Source organism: Cornus florida, unplaced genomic scaffold, assembly GCF_030987335.1.
Source record: "Cornus florida cultivar Cherokee Brave unplaced genomic scaffold, ASM3098733v1 CherokeeBrave_3.0.0_Hap2_Chr02, whole genome shotgun sequence".
Taxonomy (NCBI): domain Eukaryota; kingdom Viridiplantae; phylum Streptophyta; class Magnoliopsida; order Cornales; family Cornaceae; genus Cornus; species Cornus florida.
This window is the reverse complement of record NW_026775572.1, coordinates 79,272,763-79,280,249: the sequence shown is the minus strand read 5'-3', so window position 1 is coordinate 79,280,249 and position 7,487 is coordinate 79,272,763. Positions and strand designations below refer to the sequence as shown.

The 7,487-nt window shown below is 32.4% G+C and overlaps 1 long non-coding RNA gene across 1 annotated transcript; it reads left to right on the top strand.

The window, feature by feature from the left end:
- Positions 1-621: 621 nt before the first annotated feature.
- LOC132295363 (uncharacterized) lies at positions 622-7,110 on the top strand. The gene is made up of 3 exons (XR_009478444.1): positions 622-1,065; positions 1,167-1,211; positions 2,508-7,110. It is a non-coding gene; the product is annotated as an uncharacterized LOC132295363 (long non-coding RNA).
- Positions 7,111-7,487: the final 377 nt, after the last annotated feature.

Below are 7,487 nucleotides of genomic sequence, written 5' to 3'. Positions count from 1 at the left end.
AAGAAGAAGAGCTGGGTTCCATGGTCATAGTAAAAAAGCAGTTCTAGAGAAGGTTGAATGTAAGGAGAGAGGGAAGGGAGAGGAAAAGAGGATGGCAGCCATCTTTTTCAAAATCAAACTTTCTTAGTGCAAACTTTGAGTTGAATTTTTTGTTTTTCTTTTTAATAAGGTTTTGTATTGATCGAATACTTACTAAATACTAACTAACTTAGTGGGGGATCAAACCAACGGTCCAATGGTATCAGGCCACACCACTACTACTTAAAATGAGGTCCAGTGTTTCAGCCTCCCTAAAAGCAAAGTGCGTAAGTAAATTGCCATAACTTTTGCGGTAGATCAAATTTTATATCCACAAAATTATTTTTATTTAGTATAAAATTAAAACCATAAGATGCCGATGAATTTTATGGGTTGTGAGGCCAATGTGTGTTAGCCACGACAGTACTAAATTTCATTTGAAAAGGATGGTTGTTGGTGAGGGTTTGTAGGGTGGACATGGTGGTTAAGAGATTTGAAGTATTAAAGAAAGTGGACATGGTAGATAGGATGTGAGGTTGTAAGCAAACCAGCCATCCATTTTTTTTTTATCTATCAGCACTTCACAACCCCACGAGCAAAGCGAACCTCATATGTTTCCTTCTTTATTTTCCTTGTTTAATTATATTCTTCTACTCTACTCCACTCACCCTTATTTCATCTACTCTCTCTCTCTAGACTAATGATCATGTAATCTTGCATGTCCTCTGTCTTTCTCTACAGATATATATATATATATATATATATATATATATATATACACACCAATTGGGAATGGTTGTTAGGGTTTCGGGAAAATCACATGCACCATTGTTTTGACTTATATCAACCGTGAGTCAAAATTTCTTTCACGTGCCAAAGGTAGCAGATTATGAAAGTTTCACACGTTTGAACCCTTGAAGATCTTTTATGTTCTCTATAAAATCAGCTTTGAACCCAGAATTAATGGATTAAACTGAGTTCAAGTTACTGACACCACGTACTTCTTTGTCGGTCGCCATCTCATCTTCTGCTAGGGTTTTGCCAAAGGTTGGTTCTTTTCCATCTTTTCTAGCTTAAGTACTTGGACTTGTTTAATTTTATAGTCAATAATATGATTTTTTATTTTATTAAATTTTTTTTTTTTTCAGATGGTTAATTTGGTTTGCAAGAATTGTGAAGTATTACAGTATATGGTGAGTGGTTTTCCTTGCTATGCCTTGTCAAGTGAACAGTCTTTAGCTGTTAACCTTTGTTTCGTTGTCTGTTCGACCTGAACTTATGGTGAAAACCCTAGTTAGAATTAGTATGACCTATAATAAGTAGTCTTGCTTTATGAAAATACAAATAACAATATTGATAAATAAATAAACTTTGATCAACCTCAATCAAACTTGAGTCTGTGTCTTTCTTTCTCTAGTATCAATATCATGCTATTAGCCCTAGAATTTTTGGTGTATATATATGTGTGTTGTGTGATATATATGTACTTTTGGTTTACATATATATATATATCTTTACCTAATAGTTAGTAAAAGTGAACATCTAGGTAGATCATGTTGCCACTTTGGAAGTTTTCTTATGAAAATTAGAAGTTTTCTTATTAAGATTAGAACATCTAGGATTTTTTTTTTCCTTCTGCATATTTTCACCCATTATATAGGTTCGTACATATATATATAATAGATATATTTAATCTCAATCAGAGTCATATCTTTTAATCTAGATCTGCTAATAAGCTTTATCTTTATTATGTATAAAACTTTTAGAATGTTCTGTAAGAAGAAGCTAGGTTCATCTATACAATTTGATGATACTTTTATGGGGATAATATTGTCAAAACAGTGCAAGAAATGGATTGAGGGTTAGAAATAATTGGGGAATATAAATATGGCTTTAGATTTTATAAATGAGCAGAGAAAAATATTTCTACATATGCTATGAAGCTGGGTGAAATTAGAGTACCCAAAATATATATAGCCATCTCAATCCGATCATTGAGGCATGCATAATTTTATGTAATGTTTAATGTTTGTATATAGAAGGCAATATTGCAAATAAAAAATGTTTCTTTACCGGCTAAATTAAAGTCCACTCTTCTGAGTTATATAGCATAGTTACATTATGTACCTTCTGTCGATTTAAATTACTTTTACCCTCCAATTGTTATTAGAAGTTAAGAGGGAATGTGGATTTACCTTTTTACCCCGGCGGTCTTTATTATTTTGGTTGAGAATTGAAGTTACGAGGAAATCTAGTATTTTATAATTTGATTTTGATCATAAAGGCAGGTTCCATCTTTTTATTTTGTTGAATTAGGTTCAAGTAAAGGGGGGAATATGTTACAAAATATTAACAATCTTGGGGAGATTAGTGAAAATTTTAAATTACTAAGGGACATTAATATTTATATCTCAAGAAATGAGTGTAATTTACTCTCTTTCTCTCTCTCTCTCTCTCTCTCTCTCTCTTTTCTTTTTTTTTTGGGTTAGTAAGTTTTATGGTTACAGAACTGTCGAAATAAATTGAACTCTGACAAGGAGAAGTCAAACAGAAAGGAGGAATCGCATCAAGCTGGACAAATAGTGGAATGACATGATGAAACATGAAGAGCTTTGGTTGGAGGTGTAATAAAGGAGTTAGTAATGAGCCAAGTTGCTCGATCTTGTCTTTGAATGTACATGAACTAAGCCTTAGCCTGATGGAATTCAGTAAGAGACTAAAGGGAGGAAGATATGCTTATGAAAATTCTATTGTTCCGGCACTCCAACCAAATAGCAATGAAACAAGCTGCAAGGGCCAATCTGTGAGTTAGTAGAGATAGAATTCTGCCGGTATGTTAGAGGGAACCCATGAGATGAGGTACATTGGTGTTGAAAATGTGACCAAAACAATGAAAGAGAAGATGGAGTATGGGATTCCATTTGCTAAGAGGCAAAGAATGCAGGTTTGTCGAGGGTAGAAAGTTTTTAAGGGATACAAGCCACAGAAGGAAGTTGTGGTGAGGGATGTGAGATTTAAAGCATACAATGTGCTAAGGTGGGTAAGGATGTGGAGGAAAGAAAAAGAAAATGAAGGAGTACGTGGTGGAAGATAGCTAGACAAAGAAAGGTGGCAGAATTGAGGGGATTAATGGAAGGGACTAGGGACGAGAGAAATGTCTCTCAATTCTGGGATAATTCAAGCTATGCCAGTAGGAATTGTTAATTGTCCATTTTGAATGACAAAGCTTACACATATATATATGTGTGTGTGTAGCAATAGAGCAGCTCAAGGTAGAAGATTGTAGATTCTAATGTGTAAAAGGACCTAGCTGATGCAATGAATCAAACCAAAAAGAAAGTATCAAGCCCATTATCATTTTCTTCCGAGATAAGAGGGGCTAGCTAAAAGCCTGAGCTGAAGTAGTTTACTCAAAGTTCAAGAGTAGTCAGTTCGACATTTGAAAACCTAGAAATTTCTTCTAAGCTAGTCCGCTGAAAATTTCGGATTAAGGAGTAGTTGATTCATGAGATGATACTTTTAGGGATAATGAAGGTACTCATCCATTAAAGTTGATTGCAATAGAAAATGGATTTGAATGTTGTAACTAGGTTTGAATAATTAGAAATTTAAAGTGTTGATGCTATTTTGGGTTAAAAAAGTGAGTCCCGCGTGGGTCCACAGTGGAACGTAATTCTTTTTAAAAAAAAAAATTATTATATGGTTCAAGATCATTAATTCCGACCAATCATCAATTGGTACTAAACAAAAATAAAATAAAACACTTACACATTTACTTGTCAATCGGTGATTGGTCCGGACCAATAGTTCTGAGACCCTGTAATAATTCTTCCACAGAGAATATATAGATAATTTGGAAGTATATTTATTTGTTCAAAATAGTTTCTAGGCGAATGAGATATTGTGCCTCAAACAGAAGTATTTGACAAGCGTGAAACAAAATACTAAGTAGATGAGTATGTATGAAAGTGTTGTCCCTGAATGGAATCTAAAGAAACTTTTAATGGGTATATTTATAGATATATGTAAATAAGAGTTCACAACCAAAATGGTATTATGGGCATGGCTTTGACTCAATCAAACTACACATTTAACTAAATATTACACGTTGGGCCTGTAGTTAAATGTGTTAGTTAACTAAATATTACACGTTGGGCCTGTTGTTAAATGTGTTAGTTGGCGATGAAATTCGGGTAGGTGCGGGTGGGTGGTTACCCATACATCCAAACGGGTATAGGGTGTGTTGATTAACCCATTATGGCTCAAAATGGGTCAGATAAAAGGATGCAACCCATACATCCGAACGGGTACAGGGTATCTTGATTAACCATTGTGGCTCATAATGGTTCAGATAAAAGCATGCAACCCATGCCCCTTCAGGTTAGACCGAATAGGCACCTCTGGGTCTATAAATACCAAAACCCCATTTGATTCATTCATTTCCACAAATTCTTATGTCCCTCTCTCAACGTGAACAAATTGATTTGGTTATAGCGATGGTCGAGTAGTCCGAGATCCAAATCAATGCGGTCAAGCTATATAGTCTTCTGGTACAACCAAATGCTTCGTTGAATCCAATTCCTTATTTTAGCAGTATAGGTGTTACTTTGAGTCAGAAAGTATTACACAGTATGGGTTTGCTAGTTCCATTGGTTTGGAGTGCAGCTACCGGTTAAGGGTGGCTGGAGCCTTAGGCGAGTTAGGCAGTTAACTAAAGCCCCATCCAATACGTAGGTCCCACAATTTTTTTTATTTCTTTATATATTATAACTTTCCTAAAACAGTTATAGTATTTCTTTTAATTATTAAACTTTAACATAGAAAAATTTGACAGTTGACCTAAAAGATTTTTATTCGATCTTCATTTTTTTTTTTTTTGAGGGGCTCCCAAAATTTTTTTCTTTATATATTATAACTTACCTAAATATTTTATTTTCTTATATTATTAAACCTCAACAAATACAAAGTGTGCCCAAAATATTTTTATCCTTGTATTATTATAATTTTTTTTTTTTTTTTTTTGCTCTCTCTCACCCTCATTACATTAGCATATATACAGACACTAAATGTTAAGTATATATTTAAATGAAAATTGGTGAAACTTTCTATATTTTTCTAAGACTCCTATTAACTTTTATTTTCTCTTTATTTTTCTTACTCCTTATATATTTTTTCTCCTCTCTCATTATAATATTATTTATTTATTTATTTATTTTTCATCTTCTCCACTTTTACAATTTACAATCTCACATATCTCACCCAGTAAAATTTTGAATACACTTATATTCTATTAAAGAATTTATTAGAGTATTATACCAAATTATTCAAAATCAGTTTCTATTATTCTATAACTTAAATTAGTTTATAATTTTAGTAATTTTTATTATCATAAAATTATATTTTTTTTTTATAATTTTTATTTATATTGTTAAATGTGACTATTAGAAAGCACATGGCCAATTAATTAACAATGGAACTACAATTTGGAAAAAATTTAGTGATAGGTTTAAAAATCACAAAATAAATAATTAGCATAATACTGACATAAATATATAAGTAGATTTAATTAAAATGCCACTTTATTTTTTTCGCCTAAGGCCTCAGATAACATTGAGCCGCCCCTGCTACCGGTGGATGAAGACACTGTTGTATCCTTGAACACAAGTATTGTAAAGACCGTTTAACACCATATTATACGGGGCATAATTTGTCTTAAAGACATAGTATCTTAAACTCTCCTCAATTTAAGTTCCTTTTATATTTTATTTTTTTATTAATAATATTGTTCTATCATTTTATTTGTATGCTTAATTAAATAGTTGAGTTGAATATTTAATAAATAAGTAATTAGTATATAATTTAATTATCTCATAAGTATATTAGTATAAGTTTTTTTTTTTTCTTTTATCTTAAGTAATATATGAAGCATATATTTTTCAACATTGGATAACCACTATCTACCAACACAGGAAAATAGTTAACAATGACTAACCGAGGAAAATTATTTAATCAGATAGCTCAGAAGTGATAATAACTGAAGAGGTTCCAACTGATATTGTAGCAAGTCACAGTTAGAATATGTGAATGAACATTGTCTACAACATAGGTTAAAAAGTTCCAACAATGTGAATATCAACACTGATATGGTGGTAATACGTTACATACAGAGTAGTCTGCAGTGTTTTAACGTATTATGAAAGGGATACGTTATAACAGGTGTGGTTGGTTAAAATGATGAGGTGTATATAATCTGAATAGATATGAGTTATATTCAAACCAACCATTGCAACCCATTAAAAGTGGTTGTGTATGTTGATGAATGGACACTACCAACCATTGCAACCCATTGGGAGTGGTTTGTGTATGTTGACGAAGGGACACCACCAACCATTGAAACCCATTGGAAGTGGTTGCGTTTGTTGACAAAGGGACACCACGTTTCCTATAAATACCCCCTTGGGGCCATTTGCAAAATACACCAACTCAGAATTCTTCTTTATGTTTTTGAGTTCTCTGTTTCTCCTTTCTTCTTTTCACTTCTTTGCATACACATAGTGTTAATGTGTGAGTTTGAGTCTGGTTTAGAGAGAGAGTACTACACCGAGCTGGTTTGCTCATTTCTTCGGTTTGCAGTGCTGCTACCGAAGAAAGAAAGGTCATTGTATCCTAGGAGATAGAATCCAATTCTAAACTCAACCAACTAACAAGTTCTTTTTTATAGTTTTATTTTATTAGAAAATTATATATATATATTATTGTTCTATAATATATATATATTATATTTTCATATAATATTTAAATAGTAATACTGTAGTATATGGTACACTTAAACTATTTTGGACAACAAACTTAAGACAGATTTTGTTTTACTATAGTATTGTTTTTTAAATATTATTGTTGGTATATCAAATTTTGGTAAATTGAATTGCGGTCTATATATTTCATATATAACAGACGAATGACAAGTATAAGTACAACTGTGCCTAATGTTAAACTTAAGACAGATTTTGTTTTACTATAGTATTATTTTTTAAATATTATTGTTGGTATATCATATTTTGGTAAATTGAATTGCGGTCTATATATTTCATATATAACAGACGAATGACAAGTATAAGTACAACTGTGCCTAATGTTCCCGTCAGTCATGGAGAAAAGCCCAAAAAATTTAATAGGGCGGAGTGTAAAAGGTGGCAACAAAAAATGATATTCTACCTTACAACTCTGAATTGAGCAAGTTCCTAAATGAGACTGCCCAATGCTATAAGAGGGTGAGACTGACATTACAAAAGTAGGAACTGTTGATGCATGGAAGTAAGGAGATTTCCTATGCAAGAACTATATCTTCAATGGATTAGAAAACACGTTATATAATGTGTACAGTCTGATCAATACTGTCAGAGAGCTATGGGAGTCACTAGACAAGAAGTATAAGACTAAGGATGTTGGTTTGAAGAAATCCGTTGTTG